Genomic DNA, 24463 nt, shown 5'->3' on the forward strand with positions numbered 1-24463 from the left:
TGGGCACTATCACTGCTTGCTGTCAGGGAGGCTGCCAGACAATTTTCCATGCACACTCTGGGCTGGGGGGCAGTCAACCACCAGTACACACAGCAGAACCTAAACCCATACCATTATTGCTAAGCAGCAAGACAGGGGCCCATTGCACTCCCACGGGGCCTTTTTAAATGCAATCCATAACCCGGATTTGCCAGGAACCCTTCTTACTCCTCCTACTTGCATGTGACACTGGGCTTAGGATCTGCATAGGAAACACACACACAAGCACACACCTACCTTTGTTGCCTGCAGATGCCTCCTTGGCTGTCCCCAAACGGTATCAAACCAACACCCACGGGAAGCTGTAAGCATAGAGGACATGCCTGCACCCCATTGGACTTACCTGTGTGGGTTAAATCCGGGTTATTTGACAACCTATGGCGGTGATGGTTCTGCTCAGGCAGAGCAGTGCTGATGCTCCTCATAAAGCTGTCGCTGCTGTGAAGGTTCTAGGTGACATCACAAATCCCTATGGTTACATACACAACAAAGCTGGGTTGTTGTTGTTTACACTCTGCAAGGCCTGTGGAAGTGAGTGACATCATAGCACTGTAGTTCTGAGGGTTGTAGATGGATGCAACAATCTCCTGTTGCTTCTATGAAGGCCGTAATAGACGACATCACCAAACAGCTCCATAGTCACATACACAGCAAAGGAGAGATGTTGTTTACACCTAGTGATGTCAGTGGTATTGAGTGACATCATAGCACAGTGCTAAGGCTCCTGGGCCTGGACACAGCAGCGGCTGCAATATCTCAACGGAGAATACGTTTATATATATGTGTGTGTGTGCGCGTATATATATATATATATATATATATATATATATATATATATATATATATATATTTCTCCGCCGAAATCACTTTTAAACCCATTTCCACCTTTTTTTCCCTTCTCTTCCTCTTACTTTTTTTTCACGTTTTTTTACGTTTTTCTCCTTTTCGCCTCTTTTCTGGGCGTATTATTCTTCTTTTTCTTCTTTTTTTTCGTCTAATGCATACCCCATCAGTGCAGCAATGCTTATTCAATACCGCCAGCAGATGGAGACACTGGGGGATAATTTTCTAAGGATTTATACTGATTTTTCCTGTCTGAATTTGTCGCACAGAAAGTTGCAGGCCAAATATGTGCGACATTTCTGCGACTTTAGCTTCTAGAGCATTTTTACAACATTATACATAGGTGCTGAATACATAAAAAGCGACTGTTCAGCGACAGACAAGTCGCATCGGCTGAAAGTAGGCCAGAATGTCAGTCCATGTTGGAGCAGGTTTAGATACAGTCTAAAGCATAGATCTCAAAGTCTGTGCACAGAATTTAGCAAGGGCCTCGCACCTTCTGATGCATCAGGTAGGTGCACAATAGCATAGCCTAACCCTCTGTACTTTGGTCTATATTGATGCGGGACATAGACAGCCAGCTGATGACCAATCCATTAGTGCAATGGATGGCTGGAAGCATTTGTCTTTGCCTTTGCAATACCACAGAAGCAATGCATGGTCAATGTACAGCAATGACACACCTGTGTGAACAGCCAGGAGACCCCCCCCCCCCCCCCCCCATGTTATGTTACATAGTTACATAGTTAGTACGGTCGAAAAAAGACATATGTCCATCAAGTTCAACCAGGGAATTAAGGGGTAGGGGTGTGGCGCGATATTGGGGAAGGGATGAGATTTTATATTTCTTCATAAGCATTAATCTTATTTTGTCAATTAGGAACATTCAGCACCCACCCGCTATCAAGGCAGCTGCCTATCATGTCATGCCCTACCTGCACAGGTGTGCTGGCTACTCAAATGATCCAATTAAGGAGGCCATTTAGTCAGCAGCAGCAGAAGTCCTGTGCCTGGACGCTCCAACAGCGGCCAGACACAAGCAGAAGCAGAAGCAGCAGAAGCAGCAGCAGCACCACCTTTTGCTTTTTGGCTGCAGAAGCAGCAGCAGCAAGGCCCACAGGGCTGGCTAGCTGGCTAGCCAGCAAGCAAGCAGGTAGCAATGAAAGTAGGAATCTTTCTTTTTAACCCTGTAAGGGGGTGGTGCACTGTACCCGAAGATACTGCCATATCGGGTCAATGCATAGGGCGACGGAAGCAAGCTTCGAAATCAGCCCCCGTTCTCAAAAATCCATTTAATATATGGTCCCCAGATAGGGGACGTATCAGATATTAAACTGATAAGAACAGATACTACACTTGATCTTAGCCAAAAGGCCGAGAAGCGATAACCGTGAAAGGGGCGGGCCCAACAAGGTCCCCTTCATGGGCACTATCACTGCTTGCTGTCAGGGAGGCTGCCAGACAATTTTCCATGCACACTCTGGGCTGGGGGGCAGTCAACCACCAGTACACACAGCAGAACCTAAACCCATACCATTATTGCTAAGCAGCAAGACAGGGGCCCATTGCACTCCCACGGGGCCTTTTTAAATGCAATCCATAACCCGGATTTGCCAGGAACCCTTCTTACTCCTCCTACTTGCATGTGACACTGGGCTTAGGATCTGCATAGGAAACACACACACAAGCACACACCTACCTTTGTTGCCTGCAGATGCCTCCTTGGCTGTCCCCAAACGGTATCAAACCAACACCCACGGGAAGCTGTAAGCATAGAGGACATGCCTGCACCCCATTGGACTTACCTGTGTGGGTTAAATCCGGGTTATTTGACAACCTATGGCGGTGATGGTTCTGCTCAGGCAGAGCAGTGCTGATGCTCCTCATAAAGCTGTCGCTGCTGTGAAGGTTCTAGGTGACATCACAAATCCCTATGGTTACATACACAACAAAGCTGGGTTGTTGTTGTTTACACTCTGCAAGGCCTGTGGAAGTGAGTGACATCATAGCACTGTAGTTCTGAGGGTTGTAGATGGATGCAACAATCTCCTGTTGCTTCTATGAAGGCCGTAATAGACGACATCACCAAACAGCTCCATAGTCACATACACAGCAAAGGAGAGATGTTGTTTACACCTAGTGATGTCAGTGGTATTGAGTGACATCATAGCACAGTGCTAAGGCTCCTGGGCCTGGACACAGCAGCGGCTGCAATATCTCAACGGAGAATACGTTTATATATATGTGTGTGTGTGCGCGTATATATATATATATATATATATATATATATATATATATATATATATATATATTTCTCCGCCGAAATCACTTTTAAACCCATTTCCACCTTTTTTTCCCTTCTCTTCCTCTTACTTTTTTTTCACGTTTTTTTACGTTTTTCTCCTTTTCGCCTCTTTTCTGGGCGTATTATTCTTCTTTTTCTTCTTTTTTTTCGTCTAATGCATACCCCATCAGTGCAGCAATGCTTTCAATACCGCCAGCAGATGGAGACACTGGGGGATAATTTTCTAAGGATTTATACTGATTTTTCCTGTCTGAATTTGTCGCACAGAAAGTTGCAGGCCAAATATGTGCGACATTTCTGCGACTTTAGCTTCTAGAGCATTTTTACAACATTATACATAGGTGCTGAATACATAAAAAGCGACTGTTCAGCGACAGACAAGTCGCATCGGCTGAAAGTAGGCCAGAATGTCAGTCCATGTTGGAGCAGGTTTAGATACAGTCTAAAGCATAGATCTCAAAGTCTGTGCACAGAATTTAGCAAGGGCCTCGCACCTTCTGATGCATCAGGTAGGTGCACAATAGCATAGCCTAACCCTCTGTACTTTGGTCTATATTGATGCGGGACATAGACAGCCAGCTGATGACCAATCCATTAGTGCAATGGATGGCTGGAAGCATTTGTCTTTGCCTTTGCAATACCACAGAAGCAATGCATGGTCAATGTACAGCAATGACACACCTGTGTGAACAGCCAGGAGACCCCCCCCCCCCCCCCCCCATGTTATGTTACATAGTTACATAGTTAGTACGGTCGAAAAAAGACATATGTCCATCAAGTTCAACCAGGGAATTAAGGGGTAGGGGTGTGGCGCGATATTGGGGAAGGGATGAGATTTTATATTTCTTCATAAGCATTAATCTTATTTTGTCAATTAGGAACATTCAGCACCCACCCGCTATCAAGGCAGCTGCCTATCATGTCATGCCCTACCTGCACAGGTGTGCTGGCTACTCAAATGATCCAATTAAGGAGGCCATTTAGTCAGCAGCAGCAGAAGTCCTGTGCCTGGACGCTCCAACAGCGGCCAGACACAAGCAGAAGCAGAAGCAGCAGAAGCAGCAGCAGCACCACCTTTTGCTTTTTGGCTGCAGAAGCAGCAGCAGCAAGGCCCACAGGGCTGGCTAGCTGGCTAGCCAGCAAGCAAGCAGGTAGCAATGAAAGTAGGAATCTTTCTTTTTAACCCTGTAAGGGGGTGGTGCACTGTACCCGAAGATACTGCCATATCGGGTCAATGCATAGGGCGACGGAAGCAAGCTTCGAAATCAGCCCCCGTTCTCAAAAATCCATTTAATATATGGTCCCCAGATAGGGGACGTATCAGATATTAAACTGATAAGAACAGATACTACACTTGATCTTAGCCAAAAGGCCGAGAAGCGATAACCGTGAAAGGGGCGGGCCCAACAAGGTCCCCTTCATGGGCACTATCACTGCTTGCTGTCAGGGAGGCTGCCAGACAATTTTCCATGCACACTCTGGGCTGGGGGGCAGTCAACCACCAGTACACACAGCAGAACCTAAACCCATACCATTATTGCTAAGCAGCAAGACAGGGGCCCATTGCACTCCCACGGGGCCTTTTTAAATGCAATCCATAACCCGGATTTGCCAGGAACCCTTCTTACTCCTCCTACTTGCATGTGACACTGGGCTTAGGATCTGCATAGGAAACACACACACAAGCACACACCTACCTTTGTTGCCTGCAGATGCCTCCTTGGCTGTCCCCAAACGGTATCAAACCAACACCCACGGGAAGCTGTAAGCATAGAGGACATGCCTGCACCCCATTGGACTTACCTGTGTGGGTTAAATCCGGGTTATTTGACAACCTATGGCGGTGATGGTTCTGCTCAGGCAGAGCAGTGCTGATGCTCCTCATAAAGCTGTCGCTGCTGTGAAGGTTCTAGGTGACATCACAAATCCCTATGGTTACATACACAACAAAGCTGGGTTGTTGTTGTTTACACTCTGCAAGGCCTGTGGAAGTGAGTGACATCATAGCACTGTAGTTCTGAGGGTTGTAGATGGATGCAACAATCTCCTGTTGCTTCTATGAAGGCCGTAATAGACGACATCACCAAACAGCTCCATAGTCACATACACAGCAAAGGAGAGATGTTGTTTACACCTAGTGATGTCAGTGGTATTGAGTGACATCATAGCACAGTGCTAAGGCTCCTGGGCCTGGACACAGCAGCGGCTGCAATATCTCAACGGAGAATACGTTTATATATATGTGTGTGTGTGCGCGTATATATATATATATATATATATATATATATATATATATATATTTCTCCGCCGAAATCACTTTTAAACCCATTTCCACCTTTTTTTCCCTTCTCTTCCTCTTACTTTTTTTTCACGTTTTTTTACGTTTTTCTCCTTTTCGCCTCTTTTCTGGGCGTATTATTCTTCTTTTTCTTCTTTTTTTTCGTCTAATGCATACCCTATCAGTGCAGCAATGCTTATTCAATACCGCCAGCAGATGGAGACACTGGGGGATAATTTTCTAAGGATTTATACTGATTTTTCCTGTCTGAATTTGTCGCACAGAAAGTTGCAGGCCAAATATGTGCGACATTTCTGCGACTTTAGCTTCTAGAGCATTTTTACAACATTATACATAGGTGCTGAATACATAAAAAGCGACTGTTCAGCGACAGACAAGTCGCATCGGCTGAAAGTAGGCCAGAATGTCAGTCCATGTTGGAGCAGGTTTAGATACAGTCTAAAGCATAGATCTCAAAGTCTGTGCACAGAATTTAGCAAGGGCCTCGCACCTTCTGATGCATCAGGTAGGTGCACAATAGCATAGCCTAACCCTCTGTACTTTGGTCTATATTGATGCGGGACATAGACAGCCAGCTGATGACCAATCCATTAGTGCAATGGATGGCTGGAAGCATTTGTCTTTGCCTTTGCAATACCACAGAAGCAATGCATGGTCAATGTACAGCAATGACACACCTGTGTGAACAGCCAGGAGACCCCCCCCCCCCCCCCCATGTTATGTTACATAGTTACATAGTTAGTACGGTCGAAAAAAGACATATGTCCATCAAGTTCAACCAGGGAATTAAGGGGTAGGGGTGTGGCGCGATATTGGGGAAGGGATGAGATTTTATATTTCTTCATAAGCATTAATCTTATTTTGTCAATTAGGAACATTCAGCACCCACCCGCTATCAAGGCAGCTGCCTATCATGTCATGCCCTACCTGCACAGGTGTGCTGGCTACTCAAATGATCCAATTAAGGAGGCCATTTAGTCAGCAGCAGCAGAAGTCCTGTGCCTGGACGCTCCAACAGCGGCCAGACACAAGCAGAAGCAGAAGCAGCAGAAGCAGCAGCAGCACCACCTTTTGCTTTTTGGCTGCAGAAGCAGCAGCAGCAAGGCCCACAGGGCTGGCTAGCTGGCTAGCCAGCAAGCAAGCAGGTAGCAATGAAAGTAGGAATCTTTCTTTTTAACCCTGTAAGGGGGTGGTGCACTGTACCCGAAGATACTGCCATATCGGGTCAATGCATAGGGCGACGGAAGCAAGCTTCGAAATCAGCCCCCGTTCTCAAAAATCCATTTAATATATGGTCCCCAGATAGGGGACGTATCAGATATTAAACTGATAAGAACAGATTTTTTTTTTTAACTTGACTACCCTTACGGGGGCAACTTTATTAAAAATTAAATAATGTTAACAAAGTTGTGCAAATATGTCAATAAATACAGTTACATATAAATAACATATTTACAACATATTAAAACATAAAATGGGCACTTGGTGGCTTTACAAGATAGAATTCCATTCTTTTAAAAACCATTTTCTAGATAAAAGCGGAAATCTCTTCTTGTCTAAAAGATAGTACTGGTACATTTCATAAAAACAGATAGATAAAATGTCCTTCACAGATAAAACCTCATGCTTGAACAATAAAATATTCCTGGCCTTCCACAGAGCTGCCTTCACACAGTTTATGATCTTCCATGCAATAGTCTCTTGAGTCCGTGTTGGGCATTCCAGGCAACCATAAAAAACCACTGCAATATTTAAGTCTTTTAGTCCAGTTATCCTTTTTACCAGAGGGAGTATCTTTGTCCATATTTTCTGCGAGTAAAAACAAGTCCATATTAGATGGTGCACGGTCTCCTCTTGTCGGCATCCCTCCCTCGGGCAGGTTGCAGAGTTGGATAATCCTCTTCGGTGCTGGAATGCCCGGCATGGAAGACACTCGTGTGCGCAGCTCCAGGCCAGGTCCTTCTGTGAATTAAAAAGATAGTTAATACTCAACATCTTCCAAATCTGTATACACTTCTGTTCGTTAAAATTTTTGATGGGAGTCACGGTACTGGTTTCTTTTATTTCCTTTAGTAGTTTTTTGCTATTGCACAGATCCTGAACACTTTTACCTTTAAAATTATATAAGTTTAAAATTTTTCCTAAAATCATGTATTGAGGGGGTAAATTCAAAGAATAAGGGCAACTTAAAACTGTAGAAAACCAGCCGTTCCTCCGCATAAAATAACCAGTATTAAAACGAACAAAATAAGACCAGTAGCTATCTTTAAAAACAGTAGTAAAACACATGCTAAAAAACTTTATTAAAAGGAAAGCTTTAAAATCTGGAAAATCCTTACCGCCCCTGGAGTTCGGTTTTATCACAATTTGTCTCTTTAATTTTTCGCTCTTAGAACTCCAAAAGAAAGTAAAACAAGCTTTTGTTATTTTCTTTAGAACCATTTCGGGGGGTGGGAAAACCAGACTTAAATACAATAAAATAGGTAAAAGCACCATTTTTGTAATTAAAACCTTCCCTTCCATTGTAAGTTCTCGCATGTTCCACATACATATTTTCTTATTTATTTTTTGAGCCACCAAGTCCCAGCTATTAAAACCATTATTAGACTCGTCAAAGGAGACACCTAAAATCTGCACCGACTCAGACACAGGGACGGGCACATCATACAAAGGCATTCCGCCTATGTTTAAAATGTTACTTTTGTTAAAATTGACTTTAAAACCGGAGGCACAATTAAAATATTGAATCTGTTTTAGCGTCTTCTGAAGCGATGGGGTGTCCCTGCAAAACACCGCAACATCGTCCATGTACCCCACTACCTTCGCCTCTAGTCCCCCTCCTCCTGGCAGGGGGACTCCATGGATCTGCTTATCCTTTCGTATTGTACATAAAAGAGGCTCTATTGCGCAAATGAAGAGTAGTGGGGACAAGGGACACCCCTGCTTCACTCCGGAATTTAAAATCACGCCCTGTGTCTTAAAACCATTTACTAAAATTTTACTAGTACAGTTATCATAAAAAGCTCTAAGAGACAATAAAAAGCCATCAGGTATACCCATTTTCTCTAAAACCTTAAAAAGATAAAAATGTGACACCCTGTCGAAAGCTTTTTCAAAATCTATGGATAAAACCGCCAGCTTTCCTTTTCTTAATTTGGTGTCGCTAATTACATCCTTTAAAAGGTTTAGGTTCTCCCATAAACTCCTCCCAGGCACCCCACAGACTTGGTTTGTATGAATTATTTTATGGATTACGTTCTTTAAGCGGTTAGCACACAGTTTCGCCATTATTTTATAGTCGCAGTTCAGAAGGGTGATTGGTCTCCAGTTTTTGAGTTCCGACCGGTCTCCCTTTTTGAATAGCAGGGAGACATCACCCTTCTTCCATGAGCCTGGGAGGATTTTAGACTTAAAGACTTCCGTAAAAAGGGAGAACAAATCTTCTTTTAAAATACCATAAAAAGTAACATAAAATTCAATGGGTATACCATCCGGCCCAGGCACTTTACCTGTTTTAAAACTCTTGACGGTCTCTAAAATCTCCTGCTCTGAAATATTCTGCAATAAAAAAGACTGTGAGACAGGATCTAAAAAATTGGTGATCTCCTTTAACGAGTCATTCATAAAACATTCATCAATGTGTTTTACATTAAAAAGATCCGCATAAAACTCTTGCACCTTTTTTAAAATACCCTGTACATCATTCACTCCTTCAATGTTTTCTATTAACCTTCTATTTTCATGTATTTTCTTAAAAAAATACCTGGAGCAGGTCTCGTTTTCCTCAAGATGCTGTATTCGAGACCTAAAGATAATTTCTTTTCCTTTCTGCTCCAGGCACTTAGTTATTTCTTTTTTAAGATCATGTACCTCCTTCTCCACCTCCATCCCATGTGCTCTGAATTTGTACAGGGTTTGCAGACGAGTATTTAGGATATTATAAAATTCACGTTTTTCTTTAGCTTTCCTAACCCCAACACGGATAAAAAATTCTTTTATTTTTAGTTTCATTTTTTCCCACCAGATACTGGTGGGAGTGTTGGGGTCTTTTACTCGTCTGCATTCCTTGTAAAAGGTGATAAAATCTGATAAAACCTGCGGATCTTCTAAAAGGGACACGTTTAACTTCCAGGCATTCCTACCAGTTCTCCTTTTAAAATCACTTTTAACTTTAAAATACAATAATTTATGGTCAGAAAAAACATTGGTAAAAAGATCACAGTTAAAAGGCAGTACTTGATAAGAACAAAAAATAAAATCTATCCTGGAGCTACAGCTTGCATTGCTCCAGGTAACACCGTCTTCCTCTGGTACGTTAAAATTACATTTTTTAAAAACATCAGTGAGATTAAAATCTAAAATCAAGTTTTTTAACATAAAAGACGTCTTATCGTAGTTCCTACTCACTGCGTTCGAAAAACGGCGTTCTCCCCTTAAAATACAATTAAAATCACCTGATAAAACAAGAGGACTAGAATTGTTAATAAAAAGGGGTAAAATCTCCAACATTTTTATTCTTTCATTCTTATCAGGAGAACCATAAAAATTTAAAAACTGCCATTTAATACCATTAATAAAAGCGCTGACCAATAAAATTCTGCCTGGTAAAATTTCGTTAAAACTCTCAATTAAAACGTTCCCTTTAAAAAGTATGGCGACCCCTGCTGATCTGGACTCATTTGATCCAGACCAGACTGATGGACCGTGCACCCAATCATCTTCATATTCTTTATAATTTAATCTGTGCGGGATGCCACATTCCTGCAGGAAAAGGACGGAAGCAGCAAAAACCGACAAGTAATTAAATAGGGCAACCCTTCTTACTCTGGCGCTCACACTTCTCACGTTCAAGGACAGACCGGACAACTCAGCCATGGGAATGTACAAGAAAACGTCTTACACCTCTGATTCCCCCTCCGAAGCCTCATACCCCCCAAAATCTGACTCAACTGTACGCATAGAGGAAGCAGGAGAGGAGGCACCATCACTCAGCCGACCCCCCTCCTCCATCATGATTGAGGCATAGTTGTTCTCGGGCATCCTGGCAATCAGGGCTCCAGACTCATTGGGTTCTTCCACCTCTTGCCCCTCCATAGGGGTCGGGTGTTCACTTAGTTCCGTCTCTGGTACCTCAGAGACGGTCACCCCTGAAACCTCCTCCTGGCAGGGAGGAGGGGGGGTATCCCCTATGGGGACCTGTGGAGGAACGTCACTTGGGTTCCCTGCATCCGCAGGTACTTCCATCGGCTCCCCCTGGACCGCCTCCGAATAGAGTCTTCTGGAGCCCCTCCGCCTTTTAACCTTCACCTCTCCACCCGGATCATCGCTCTCAGGGGGACCCTGAGCCAGAGGTTGCTGAGGAGCGGATTCGGCCGCCGTCCGCTCCTCTCTTAACCCAGCATGCCCCTGGGGGCCAGTTTTTTCACCACTTGCACGTTTTTTGGCCATCCTCTGCTCTTTAGGGTCCCCTCCTTTTGCCTGAGGGGGGTCTTTCTCCTTCTCCATCTCACCGCTTACCTCTTGTGGGGGGGTAATCACTGGCTCTGCTTGCCTCGGCTGGTGTCCCGGTTGCTGTCCTTGCTGCCTCCAGGGTTGCCACTGCTGCTCCGTCCTATGTCTGTGGGGACAAGAGGAGAAAAGGTGACCAAATTGTTGACAGAAATTGCACCTCCCTCCTCTTGTGCATTTCTCTGTCTCGTGCTGTGTGCTACCACATTTTTTGCATGTACTTTCACAGTTTTCTTTTGTGTGTCCATATCTGTGACACTTCCTGCAGTAGCTTGGCATCCCCGCATAAAAGAGGTCGCCACACATATTATTTATTTTAAAACGAGCTGGTGGTAGTTGTATTCCCCCTGGCAATCTGTCATCTTTTTTGCATGTAACCTGAAATCTCCACTTAGATGTCCAGATGCCACAGCTGTTCATGATTTTTCCTCTGCACTCAACCTTACTAAAATAGACTTGTAAAAACAACTCAACATCGTGTAGGTTGGCGAAAGGGGAATACATCTTTACTACCACCAGCTTAATATCGTCTAGAACGTGCTCAATAATCCGGACACCCTGAAGCTTTTTGTCTTTACTCGCAGCAGCTCTGGTAACAAAATCTCTGTGGATGCCATTTTGTGTGAACGTCACATCAAAAATTTTACGCTTCGGGTAGTCCTGGATTGCCAATATCTCGCCCTTCTGTATTCCGAAAACTCCTCCGAGCACGTCCTCTACTACGAATTTCAAATCGTCCGCCCTTTTGGTATCATCCGTGAGAATGACTCTCACGGTGTTTTTGATCCTTGCGTATGCCGGCACAGAACCTGGATCCGGATCATCATCCATGGTTCTAACCTCTCTCCACCCGAAGGTCTTGAGAGGCGATCGCTACTCGTTACCCTGGGACTAGGCCCTCTCCCCAATAGCAACAAGTGGGTGAAGCCCAGGCAATAAACCTGGGCGATCCCACAAGGCCGAGGAGAGGGGTACCCGAGTACCTTCTGACCAGATCTCCTGTATTACTACACTTGATCTTAGCCAAAAGGCCGAGAAGCGATAACCGTGAAAGGGGCGGGCCCAACAAGGTCCCCTTCATGGGCACTATCACTGCTTGCTGTCAGGGAGGCTGCCAGACAATTTTCCATGCACACTCTGGGCTGGGGGGCAGTCAACCACCAGTACACACAGCAGAACCTAAACCCATACCATTATTGCTAAGCAGCAAGACAGGGGCCCATTGCACTCCCACGGGGCCTTTTTAAATGCAATCCATAACCCGGATTTGCCAGGAACCCTTCTTACTCCTCCTACTTGCATGTGACACTGGGCTTAGGATCTGCATAGGAAACACACACACAAGCACACACCTACCTTTGTTGCCTGCAGATGCCTCCTTGGCTGTCCCCAAACGGTATCAAACCAACACCCACGGGAAGCTGTAAGCATAGAGGACATGCCTGCACCCCATTGGACTTACCTGTGTGGGTTAAATCCGGGTTATTTGACAACCTATGGCGGTGATGGTTCTGCTCAGGCAGAGCAGTGCTGATGCTCCTCATAAAGCTGTCGCTGCTGTGAAGGTTCTAGGTGACATCACAAATCCCTATGGTTACATACACAACAAAGCTGGGTTGTTGTTGTTTACACTCTGCAAGGCCTGTGGAAGTGAGTGACATCATAGCACTGTAGTTCTGAGGGTTGTAGATGGATGCAACAATCTCCTGTTGCTTCTATGAAGGCCGTAATAGACGACATCACCAAACAGCTCCATAGTCACATACACAGCAAAGGAGAGATGTTGTTTACACCTAGTGATGTCAGTGGTATTGAGTGACATCATAGCACAGTGCTAAGGCTCCTGGGCCTGGACACAGCAGCGGCTGCAATATCTCAACGGAGAATACGTTTATATATATGTGTGTGTGTGCGCGTATATATATATATATATATATATATATATATATATATATATATTTCTCCGCCGAAATCACTTTTAAACCCATTTCCACCTTTTTTTCCCTTCTCTTCCTCTTACTTTTTTTTCACGTTTTTTTACGTTTTTCTCCTTTTCGCCTCTTTTCTGGGCGTATTATTCTTCTTTTTCTTCTTTTTTTTCGTCTAATGCATACCCCATCAGTGCAGCAATGCTTATTCAATACCGCCAGCAGATGGAGACACTGGGGGATAATTTTCTAAGGATTTATACTGATTTTTCCTGTCTGAATTTGTCGCACAGAAAGTTGCAGGCCAAATATGTGCGACATTTCTGCGACTTTAGCTTCTAGAGCATTTTTACAACATTATACATAGGTGCTGAATACATAAAAAGCGACTGTTCAGCGACAGACAAGTCGCATCGGCTGAAAGTAGGCCAGAATGTCAGTCCATGTTGGAGCAGGTTTAGATACAGTCTAAAGCATAGATCTCAAAGTCTGTGCACAGAATTTAGCAAGGGCCTCGCACCTTCTGATGCATCAGGTAGGTGCACAATAGCATAGCCTAACCCTCTGTACTTTGGTCTATATTGATGCGGGACATAGACAGCCAGCTGATGACCAATCCATTAGTGCAATGGATGGCTGGAAGCATTTGTCTTTGCCTTTGCAATACCACAGAAGCAATGCATGGTCAATGTACAGCAATGACACACCTGTGTGAACAGCCAGGAGACCCCCCCCCCCCCCCCCCCATGTTATGTTACATAGTTACATAGTTAGTACGGTCGAAAAAAGACATATGTCCATCAAGTTCAACCAGGGAATTAAGGGGTAGGGGTGTGGCGCGATATTGGGGAAGGGATGAGATTTTATATTTCTTCATAAGCATTAATCTTATTTTGTCAATTAGGAACATTCAGCACCCACCCGCTATCAAGGCAGCTGCCTATCATGTCATGCCCTACCTGCACAGGTGTGCTGGCTACTCAAATGATCCAATTAAGGAGGCCATTTAGTCAGCAGCAGCAGAAGTCCTGTGCCTGGACGCTCCAACAGCGGCCAGACACAAGCAGAAGCAGAAGCAGCAGAAGCAGCACCTTTTGCTTTTTGGCTGCAGAAGCAGCAGCAGCAAGGCCCACAGGGCTGGCTAGCTGGCTAGCCAGCAAGCAAGCAGGTAGCAATGAAAGTAGGAATCTTTCTTTTTAACCCTGTAAGGGGGTGGTGCACTGTACCCGAAGATACTGCCATATCGGGTCAATGCATAGGGCGACGGAAGCAAGCTTCGAAATCAGCCCCCGTTCTCAAAAATCCATTTAATATATGGTCCCCAGATAGGGGACGTATCAGATATTAAACTGATAAGAACAGATACTACACTTGATCTTAGCCAAAAGGCCGAGAAGCGATAACCGTGAAAGGGGCGGGCCCAACAAGGTCCCCTTCATGGGCACTATCACTGCTTGCTGTCAGGGAGGCTGCCAGACAATTTTCCATGCACACTCTGGGCTGAGGGGCAGTCAACCACCAGTACACACAGCAGAACCTAAACCCATACCATTATTGCTAAGCAGCAAGACAGGGGCCCATTGCACTCCCACGGGGCCTTTTTAAATGCAATCCATAACCCGGATTTGCCAGGAACCCTTCTTACTCCTCCTACTTGCATGTGACACTGGGCTTAGGATCTGCATAGGAAACACACACACAAGCACACACCTACCTTTGTTGCCTGCAGATGCCTCCTTGGCTGTCCCCAAACGGTATCAAACCAACACCCACGGGAAGCTGTAAGCATAGAGGACATGCCTGCACCCCATTGGACTTACCTGTGTGGGTTAAATCCGGGTTATTTGACAACCTATGGCGGTGATGGTTCTGCTCAGGCAGAGCAGTGCTGATGCTCCTCATAAAGCTGTCGCTGCTGTGAAGGTTCTAGGTGACATCACAAATCCCTATGGTTACATACACAACAAAGCTGGGTTGTTGTTGTTTACACTCTGCAAGGCCTGTGGAAGTGAGTGACATCATAGCACTGTAGTTCTGAGGGTTGTAGATGGATGCAACAATCTCCTGTTGCTTCTATGAAGGCCGTAATAGACGACATCACCAAACAGCTCCATAGTCACATACACAGCAAAGGAGAGATGTTGTTTACACCTAGTGATGTCAGTGGTATTGAGTGACATCATAGCACAGTGCTAAGGCTCCTGGGCCTGGACACAGCAGCGGCTGCAATATCTCAACGGAGAATACGTTTATATATATGTGTGTGTGTGCGCGTATATATATATATATATATATATATATATATATATATATATATTTCTCCGCCGAAATCACTTTTAAACCCATTTCCACCTTTTTTTCCCTTCTCTTCCTCTTACTTTTTTTTCACGTTTTTTTACGTTTTTCTCCTTTTCGCCTCTTTTCTGGGCGTATTATTCTTCTTTTTCTTCTTTTTTTTCGTCTAATGCATACCCCATCAGTGCAGCAATGCTTATTCAATACCGCCAGCAGATGGAGACACTGGGGGATAATTTTCTAAGGATTTATACTGATTTTTCCTGTCTGAATTTGTCGCACAGAAAGTTGCAGGCCAAATATGTGCGACATTTCTGCGACTTTAGCTTCTAGAGCATTTTTACAACATTATACATAGGTGCTGAATACATAAAAAGCGACTGTTCAGCGACAGACAAGTCGCATCGGCTGAAAGTAGGCCAGAATGTCAGTCCATGTTGGAGCAGGTTTAGATACAGTCTAAAGCATAGATCTCAAAGTCTGTGCACAGAATTTAGCAAGGGCCTCGCACCTTCTGATGCATCAGGTAGGTGCACAATAGCATAGCCTAACCCTCTGTACTTTGGTCTATATTGATGCGGGACATAGACAGCCAGCTGATGACCAATCCATTAGTGCAATGGATGGCTGGAAGCATTTGTCTTTGCCTTTGCAATACCACAGAAGCAATGCATGGTCAATGTACAGCAATGACACACCTGTGTGAACAGCCAGGAGACCCCCCCCCCCCCCCCCCCCCATGTTATGTTACATAGTTACATAGTTAGTACGGTCGAAAAAAGACATATGTCCATCAAGTTCAACCAGGGAATTAAGGGGTAGGGGTGTGGCGCGATATTGGGGAAGGGATGAGATTTTATATTTCTTCATAAGCATTAATCTTATTTTGTCAATTAGGAACATTCAGCACCCACCCGCTATCAAGGCAGCTGCCTATCATGTCATGCCCTACCTGCACAGGTGTGCTGGCTACTCAAATGATCCAATTAAGGAGGCCATTTAGTCAGCAGCAGAAGAAGTCCTGTGCCTGGACGCTCCAACAGCGGCCAGACACAAGCAGAAGCAGAAGCAGCAGAAGCAGCAGCAGCACCACCTTTTGCTTTTTGGCTGCAGAAGCAGCAGCAGCAAGGCCCACAGGGCTGGCTAGCTGGCTAGCCAGCAAGCAAGCAGGTAGCAATGAAAGTAGGAATCTTTCTTTTTAACCCTGTAAGGGGGTGGTGCACTGTACCCGAAGATACTGCCATATCGGGTCAATGCATAGGGCGACGGAAGCAAGCTTCGAAATCAGCCCCCGTTCTCAAAAATCCATTTAATATATGGTCCCCAGATAGGGGACGTATCAGATATTAAACTGATAAGAACAGATACTACACTTGATCTTAGCCAAAAGGCCGAGAAGCGATAACCGTGAAAGGGGCGGGCCCAACAAGGTCCCCTTCATGGGCACTATCACTGCTTGCTGTCAGGGAGGCTGCCAGACAATTTTCCATGCACACTCTGGGCTGGGGGGCAGTCAACCACCAGTACACACAGCAGAACCTAAACCCATACCATTATTGCTAAGCAGCAAGACAGGGGCCCATTGCACTCCCACGGGGCCTTTTTAAATGCAATCCATAACCCGGATTTGCCAGGAACCCTTCTTACTCCTCCTACTTGCATGTGACACTGGGCTTAGGATCTGCATAGGAAACACACACACAAGCACACACCTACCTTTGTTGCCTGCAGATGCCTCCTTGGCTGTCCCCAAACGGTATCAAACCAACACCCACGGGAAGCTGTAAGCATAGAGGACATGCCTGCACCCCATTGGACTTACCTGTGTGGGTTAAATCCGGGTTATTTGACAACCTATGGCGGTGATGGTTCTGCTCAGGCAGAGCAGTGCTGATGCTCCTCATAAAGCTGTCGCTGCTGTGAAGGTTCTAGGTGACATCACAAATCCCTATGGTTACATACACAACAAAGCTGGGTTGTTGTTGTTTACACTCTGCAAGGCCTGTGGAAGTGAGTGACATCATAGCACTGTAGTTCTGAGGGTTCTAGATGGATGCAACAATCTCCTGTTGCTTCTATGAAGGCCGTAATAGACGACATCACCAAACAGCTCCATAGTCACATACACAGCAAAGGAGAGATGTTGTTTACACCTAGTGATGTCAGTGGTATTGAGTGACATCATAGCACAGTGCTAAGGCTCCTGGGCATGGACACAGCAGCGGCTGCAATATCTCAACGGAGAATACGTTTATATATATGTGTGTGTGTGCGCGTATATATATATATATATATATATATATATATATATATATATATATATTTCTCCGCCGAAATCACTTTTAAACCCATTTCCACCTTTTTTTCCCTTCTCTTCCTCTTACTTTTTTTTCACGTTTTTTTACGTTTTTCTCCTTTTCGCCTCTTTTCTGGGCGTATTATTCTTCTTTTTCTTCTTTTTTTTCGTCTAATGCATACCCCATCAGTGCAGCAATGCTTATTCAATACCGCCAGCAGATGGAGACACTGGGGGATAATTTTCTAAGGATTTATACTGATTTTTCCTGTCTGAATTTGTCGCACAGAAAGTTGCAGGCCAAATATGTGCGACATTTCTGCGACTTTAGCTTCTAGAGCATTTTTACAACATTATACATAGGTGCTGAATACATAAAAAGCGACTGTTCAGCGACAGACAAGTCGCATCGGCTGAAAGTAGGCCAGAATGTCAGTCCATGTTGGAGCAGGTTTAGATACAGTCTAAAGCATAGATCTCAAAGTCTGTGCACAGAATTTAGCAAGGGCCTCGCACCTTCTGATGCATCAGGTAGGTGCACAATAGCATAGCCTAACCCTCTGTACTTTGGTCTATATTGATGCGGGACATAGACAGCCAGCTGATGACCAATCCATTAGTGCAATGGATGGCTGGAAGCATTTGTCTTTGCCTTTGCAATACCACAGAAGCAATGCATGGTCAATGTACAGCAATGACACACCTGTGTGAACAGCCAGGAGACCCCCCCCCCCCCCCCCCCATGTTATGTTACATAGTTACATAGTTAGTACGGTCGAAAAAAGACATATGTCCATCAAGTTCAACCAGGGAATTAAGGGGTAGGGGTGTGGCGCGATATTGGGGAAGGGATGAGATTTTATATTTCTTCATAAGCATTAATCTTATTTTGTCAATTAGGAACATTCAGCACCCACCCGCTATCAAGGCAGCTGCCTATCATGTCATGCCCTACCTGCACAGGTGTGCTGGCTACTCAAATGATCCAATTAAGGAGGCCATTTAGTCAGCAGCAGCAGAAGTCCTGTGCCTGGACGCTCCAACAGCGGCCAGACACAAGCAGAAGCAGAAGCAGCAGAAGCAGCAGCAGCACCACCTTTTGCTTTTTGGCTGCAGAAGCAGCAGCAGCAAGGCCCACAGGGCTGGCTAGCTGGCTAGCCAGCAAGCAAGCAGGTAGCAATGAAAGTAGGAATCTTTCTTTTTAACCCTGTAAGGGGGTGGTGCACTGTACCCGAAGATACTGCCATATCGGGTCAATGCATAGGGCGACGGAAGCAAGCTTCGAAATCAGCCCCCGTTCTCAAAAATCCATTTAATATATGGTCCCCAGATAGGGGACGTATCAGATATTAAACTGATAAGAACAGATACTACACTTGATCTTAGCCAAAAGGCCGAGAAGCGATAACCGTGAAAGGGGCGGGCCCAACAAGGTCCCCTTCATGGGCACTATCACTGCTTGCTGTCAGGGAGGCTGCCAGACAATTTTCCATGCACACTCTGGGCTGGGGGGCAGTCAACCACCAGTACACACAGCAGAACCTAAACCCATACCATTATTGCTAAGCAGCAAGACAGGGGCCCATTGCACTCCCACGGGGCCTTTTTAAATGCAATCCATAACCCGGATTTGCCAGGAACCCTTCTTACTCCTCCTACTTGCATGTGACACTGGGCTTAGGATCTGCATAGGAAACACACACACAAGCACACACCTACCTTTGTTGCCTGCAGATGCCTCCTTGGCTGTCCCCAAACGGTATCAAACCAACACCCACGGGAAGCTGTAAGCATAGAGGACATGCCTGCACCCCATTGGACTTACCTGTGTGGGTTAAATCCGGGTTATTTGACAACCTATGGCGGTGATGGTTCTGCTCAGGCAGAGCAGTGCTGATGCTCCTCATAAAGCTGTCGCTGCTGTGAAGGTTCTAGGTGACATCACAAATCCCTATGGTTACATACACAACAAAGCTGGGTTGTTGTTGTTTACACTCTGCAAGGCCTGTGGAAGTGAGTGACATCATAGCACTGTAGTTCTGAGGGTTGTAGATGGATGCAACAATCTCCTGTTGCTTCTATGAAGGCCGTAATAGACGACATCACCAAACAGCTCCATAGTCACATACACAGCAAAGGAGAGATGTTGTTTACACCTAGTGATGTCAGTGGTATTGAGTGACATCATAGCACAGTGCTAAGGCTCCTGGGCCTGGACACAGCAGCGGCTGCAATATCTCAACGGAGAATACGTTTATATATATGTGTGTGTGTGCGCGTATATATATATATATATATATATATATATATATATATATATATATTTCTCCGCCGAAATCACTTAAACCCATTTCCACCTTTTTTTCCCTTCTCTTCCTCTTACTTTTTTTTCACGTTTTTTTACGTTTTTCTCCTTTTCGCCTCTTTTCTGGGCGTATTATTCTTCTTTTTCTTCTTTTTTTTCGTCTAATGCATACCCCATCAGTAGTGCAGCAATGCTTATTCAATACCGCCAGCAGATGGAGACACTGGGGGATAATTTTCTAAGGATTTATACTGATTTTTCCTGTCTGAATTTGTCGCACAGAAAGTTGCAGGCCAAATATGTGCGACATTTCTGCGACTTTAGCTTCTAGAGCATTTTTACAACATTATACATAGGTGCTGAATACATAAAAAGCGACTGTTCAGCGACAGACAAGTCGCATCGGCTGAAAGTAGGCCAGAATGTCAGTCCATGTTGGAGCAGGTTTAGATACAGTCTAAAGCATAGATCTCAAAGTCTGTGCACAGAATTTAGCAAGGGCCTCGCACCTTCTGATGCATCAGGTAGGTGCACAATAGCATAGCCTAACCCTCTGTACTTTGGTCCTATATTGATGCGGGACATAGACAGCCAGCTGATGACCAATCCATTAGTGCAATGGATGGCTGGAAGCATTTGTCTTTGCCTTTGCAATACCACAGAAGCAATGCATGGTCAATGTACAGCAATGACACACCTGTGTGAACAGCCAGGAGACCCCCCCCCCCCCCCCCCCCCCCATGTTATGTTACATAGTTACATAGTTAGTACGGTCGAAAAAAGACATATGTCCATCAAGTTCAACCAGGGAATTAAGGGGGTAGGGGTGTGGCGCGATATTGGGGAAGGGATGAGATTTTATATTTCTTCATAAGCATTAATCTTATTTTGTCAATAGGAACATTCAGCACCCACCCGCTATCAAGGCAGCTGCCTATCATGTCATGCCCTACCTGCACAGGTGTGCTGGCTACTCAAATGATCCAATTAAGGAGGCCATTTAGTCAGCAGCAGCAGAAGTCCTGTGCCTGGACGCTCCAACAGCGGCCAGACACAAGCAGAAGCAGAAGCAGCAGAAGCAGCAGCAGCACCACCTTTTGCTTTTTGGCTGCAGAAGCAGCAGCAGCAAGGCCCACAGGGCTGGCTAGCTGGCTAGCCAGCAAGCAAGCAGGTAGCAATGAAAGTAGGAATCTTTCTTTTTAACCCTGTAAGGGGGTGGTGCACTGTACCCGAAGATACTGCCATATCGGGTCAATGCATAGGGCGACGGAAGCAAGCTTCGAAATCAGCCCCCGTTCTCAAAAATCCATTTAATATATGGTCCCCAGATAGGGGACGTATCAGATATTAAACTGATAAGAACAGATACTACACTTGATCTTAGCCAAAAGGCCGAGAAGCGATAACCGTGAAAGGGGCGGGCCCAACAAGGTCCCCTTCATGGGCACTATCACTGCTTGCTGTCAGGGAGGCTGCCAGACAATTTTCCATGCACACTCTGGGCTGGGGGGCAGTCAACCACCAGTACACACAGCAGAACCTAAACCCATACCATTATTGCTAAGCAGCAAGACAGGGGCCCATTGCACTCCCACGGGGCCTTTTTAAATGCAATCCATAACCCGGATTTGCCAGGAACCCTTCTTACTCCTCCTACTTGCATGTGACACTGGGCTTAGGATCTGCATAGGAAAACACACACACAAGCACACACCTACCTTTGTTGCCTGCAGATGCCTCCTTGGCTGTCCCCAAACGGTATCAAACCAACACCCACGGGAAGCTGTAAGCATAGAGGACATGCCTGCACCCCATTGGACTTACCTGTGTGGGTTAAATCCGGGTTATTTGACAACCTATGGCGGTGATGGTTCTGCTCAGGCAGAGCAGTGCTGATGCTCCTCATAAAGCTGTCGCTGCTGTGAAGGTTCTAGGTGACATCACAAATCCCTATGGTTACATACACAACAAAGCTGGTTGTTGTTGTTTACACTCTGCAAGGCCTGTGGAAGTGAGTGACATCATAGCACTGTAGTTCTGAGGGTTGTAGATGGATGCAACAATCTCCTGTTGCTTCTATGAAGGCCGTAATAGACGACATCACCAAACAGCTCCATAGTCACATACACAGCAAAGGGAGAGATGTTGTTTACACCTAGTGATGTCAGTGGTATTGAGTGACATCATAGCACAGTGCTAAGGCTCCTGGGCCTGGACACAGCAGCGGCTGCAATATCTCAACGGAGAATACGTTTATATATATGTGTGTGTGTGCGCGTATATATATATATATATATATATATATATATATATATTTCTCCGCCGAAATCACTTTTAAACCCATTTCCACCTTTTTTTCCCTTCTCTTCCTCTTACTTTTTTTTCACGTTTTTTTTACGTTTTTCTCCTTTTCGCCTCTTTTCTGGGCGTATTATTCTTCTTTTTCTTCTTTTTTTTCGTCTAATGCATACCCCATCAGTGCAGCAATGCTTATTCAATACCGCCAGCAGATGGAGACACTGGGGGATAATTTTCTAAGGATTTATACTGATTTTTTCCTGTCTCTGAATTTGTCGCACAGAAAGTTGCAGGCCAAATATGTGCGGACATTTCTGCGACTTTAGCTTCTAGAGCATTTTTACAACATTATACATAGGTGCTGAATACATAAAAAGCGACTGTTCAGCGACAGACAAGTCGCATCGGCTGAAAGTAGGCCAGAATGTCAGTCCATGTTGGAGCAGGTTTAGATACAGTCTAAAGCATAGATCTCAAAGTCTGTGCACAGAATTTAGCAAGGGCCTCGCACCTTCTGATGCATCAGGTAGGTGCACAATAGCATAGCCTAACCCTCTGTACTTTGGTCTATATTGATGCGGGGACATAGACAGCCAGCTGATGACCAATCCATTAGTGCAATGGATGGCTGGAAGCATTTGTCTTTGCCTTTGCAATACCACAGAAGCAATGCATGGTCAATGTACAGCAATGACACACCTGTGTGAACAGCCAGGAGACCCCCCCCCCCCCCCCCCCACCCCCATGTTATGTTACATAGTTACATAGTTAGTACGGGTCGAAAAAAGACATATGTCCATCAAGTTCAACCAGGGAATTAAGGGGTAGGGGTGTGGCGCGATATTGGGGAAGGGATGAGATTTTATATTTCTTCATAAGCATTAATCTTATTTTGTCAATTAGGAACATTCAGCACCCACCCGCTATCAAGGCAGCTGCCTATCATGTCATGCCCTACCTGCACAGGTGTGCTGGCTACTCAAATGATCCAATTAAGGAGGCCATTTAGTCAGCAGCAGCAGAAGTCCTGTGCCTGGACGCTCCAACAGCGGCCAGACACAAGCAGAAGCAGAAGCAGCAGAAGCAGCAGCAGCACCACCTTTTGCTTTTTTGGCTGCAGAAGCAGCAGCAGCAAGGCCCACAGGGCTGGCTAGCTGGCTAGCCAGCAAGCAAGCAGGTAGCAATGAAAGTAGGAATCTTTCTTTTTAACCCTGTAAGGGGGTGGTGCACTGTACCCGAAGATACTGCCATATCGGGTCAATGCATAGGGCGACGGAAGCAAGCTTCGAAATCAGCCCCCGTTCTCAAAAATCCATTTAATATATGGTCCCCAGATAGGGGGACGTATCAGATATTAAACTGATAAGAACAGATACTACACTTGATCTTAGCCAAAAGGCCGAGAAGCGATAACCGTGAAAGGGGGCGGGCCCAACAAGGTCCCCCTTCATGGGCACTATCACTGCCTTGCTGTCAGGGAGGCTGCCAGACAATTTTCCATGCACACTCTGGGCTGGGGGGCAGTCAACCACCAGTACACACAGCAGAACCTAAACCATACCATTATTGCTAAGCAGCAAGACAGGGGCCCATTGCACTCCCACGGGGCCTTTTTAAATGCAATCCATAACCCGGATTTGCCAGGAACCCTTCTTACTCCTCCTACTTGCATGTGACACTGGGCTTAGGATCTGCATAGGAAACACACACACAAGCACACACCTACCTTTGTTGCCTGCAGATGCCTCCTTGGCTGTCCCCAAACGGTATCAAACCAACACCCACGGGAAGCTGTAAGCATAGAGGACATGCCTGCACCCCATTGACTTACCTGTGTGGGTTAAATCCGGGTTATTTGACAACCTATGGCGGTGATGGTTCTGCTCAGGCAGAGCAGTGCTGATGCTCCTCATAAAGCTGTCGGCTGCTGTGAAGGTTCTAGGTGACATCACAAATCCCTATGGTTACATACACAACAAAGCTGGGTTGTTGTTGTTTACACTCTGCAAGGCCTGTGGAAGTGAGTGACATCATAGCACTGTAGTTCTGAGGGTTGTAGATGGATGCAACAATCTCCTGTTGCTTCTATGAAGGCCGTAATAGACGACATCACCAAACAGCTCCATAGTCACATACACAGCAAAGGAGAGATGTTGTTTACACCTAGTGATGTCAGTGGTATTGAGTGACATCATAGCACAGTGCTAAGGCTCCTGGGCCTGGACACAGCAGCGGCTGCAATATCTCAACGGAGAATACGTTTATATATATGTGTGTGTGTGCGCGTATATATATATATATATATATATATATATATATATATATATTTCTCCGCCGAAATCACTTT

At 45.3% G+C, this 24463-nt stretch overlaps 7 non-coding genes and 2 pseudogenes across 7 annotated transcripts; all 9 read right to left on the reverse strand.

Annotated features, from left to right (window-relative positions):
- Positions 1–2077: 2077 nt before the first annotated feature.
- Positions 2078–2268, reverse strand: LOC130317837 (U2 spliceosomal RNA). Its single transcript, XR_008864852.1, has one exon. It is a non-coding gene; the product is annotated as a U2 spliceosomal RNA (small nuclear RNA).
- Positions 2269–4380: 2112 nt separating this feature from the next.
- On the reverse strand, positions 4381–4571 carry LOC130317838 (U2 spliceosomal RNA). The gene has a single exon (XR_008864853.1). It is a non-coding gene; the product is annotated as a U2 spliceosomal RNA (small nuclear RNA).
- A 2102-nt stretch (positions 4572–6673) lies between these two features.
- LOC130317851 (U2 spliceosomal RNA) lies at positions 6674–6878 on the reverse strand (annotated as a pseudogene).
- A 5026-nt stretch (positions 6879–11904) lies between these two features.
- LOC130317855 (U2 spliceosomal RNA) lies at positions 11905–12037 on the reverse strand (annotated as a pseudogene).
- Positions 12038–14132: 2095 nt separating this feature from the next.
- LOC130317839 (U2 spliceosomal RNA) lies at positions 14133–14323 on the reverse strand. Its single transcript, XR_008864854.1, has one exon. It is a non-coding gene; the product is annotated as a U2 spliceosomal RNA (small nuclear RNA).
- Positions 14324–16429: 2106 nt separating this feature from the next.
- LOC130317840 (U2 spliceosomal RNA) lies at positions 16430–16620 on the reverse strand. The gene has a single exon (XR_008864855.1). It is a non-coding gene; the product is annotated as a U2 spliceosomal RNA (small nuclear RNA).
- Positions 16621–18728: 2108 nt separating this feature from the next.
- Positions 18729–18919, reverse strand: LOC130317842 (U2 spliceosomal RNA). The gene has a single exon (XR_008864856.1). It is a non-coding gene; the product is annotated as a U2 spliceosomal RNA (small nuclear RNA).
- A 2112-nt stretch (positions 18920–21031) lies between these two features.
- Positions 21032–21222, reverse strand: LOC130317843 (U2 spliceosomal RNA). The gene has a single exon (XR_008864857.1). It is a non-coding gene; the product is annotated as a U2 spliceosomal RNA (small nuclear RNA).
- Positions 21223–23335: 2113 nt separating this feature from the next.
- LOC130317846 (U2 spliceosomal RNA) lies at positions 23336–23527 on the reverse strand. Its single transcript, XR_008864860.1, has one exon. It is a non-coding gene; the product is annotated as a U2 spliceosomal RNA (small nuclear RNA).
- Between the last annotated feature and the right edge of the window lie 936 nt (positions 23528–24463).

Source organism: Hyla sarda, unplaced genomic scaffold, assembly GCF_029499605.1.
Source record: "Hyla sarda isolate aHylSar1 unplaced genomic scaffold, aHylSar1.hap1 scaffold_2039, whole genome shotgun sequence".
NCBI classification, from domain to species: domain Eukaryota; kingdom Metazoa; phylum Chordata; class Amphibia; order Anura; family Hylidae; genus Hyla; species Hyla sarda.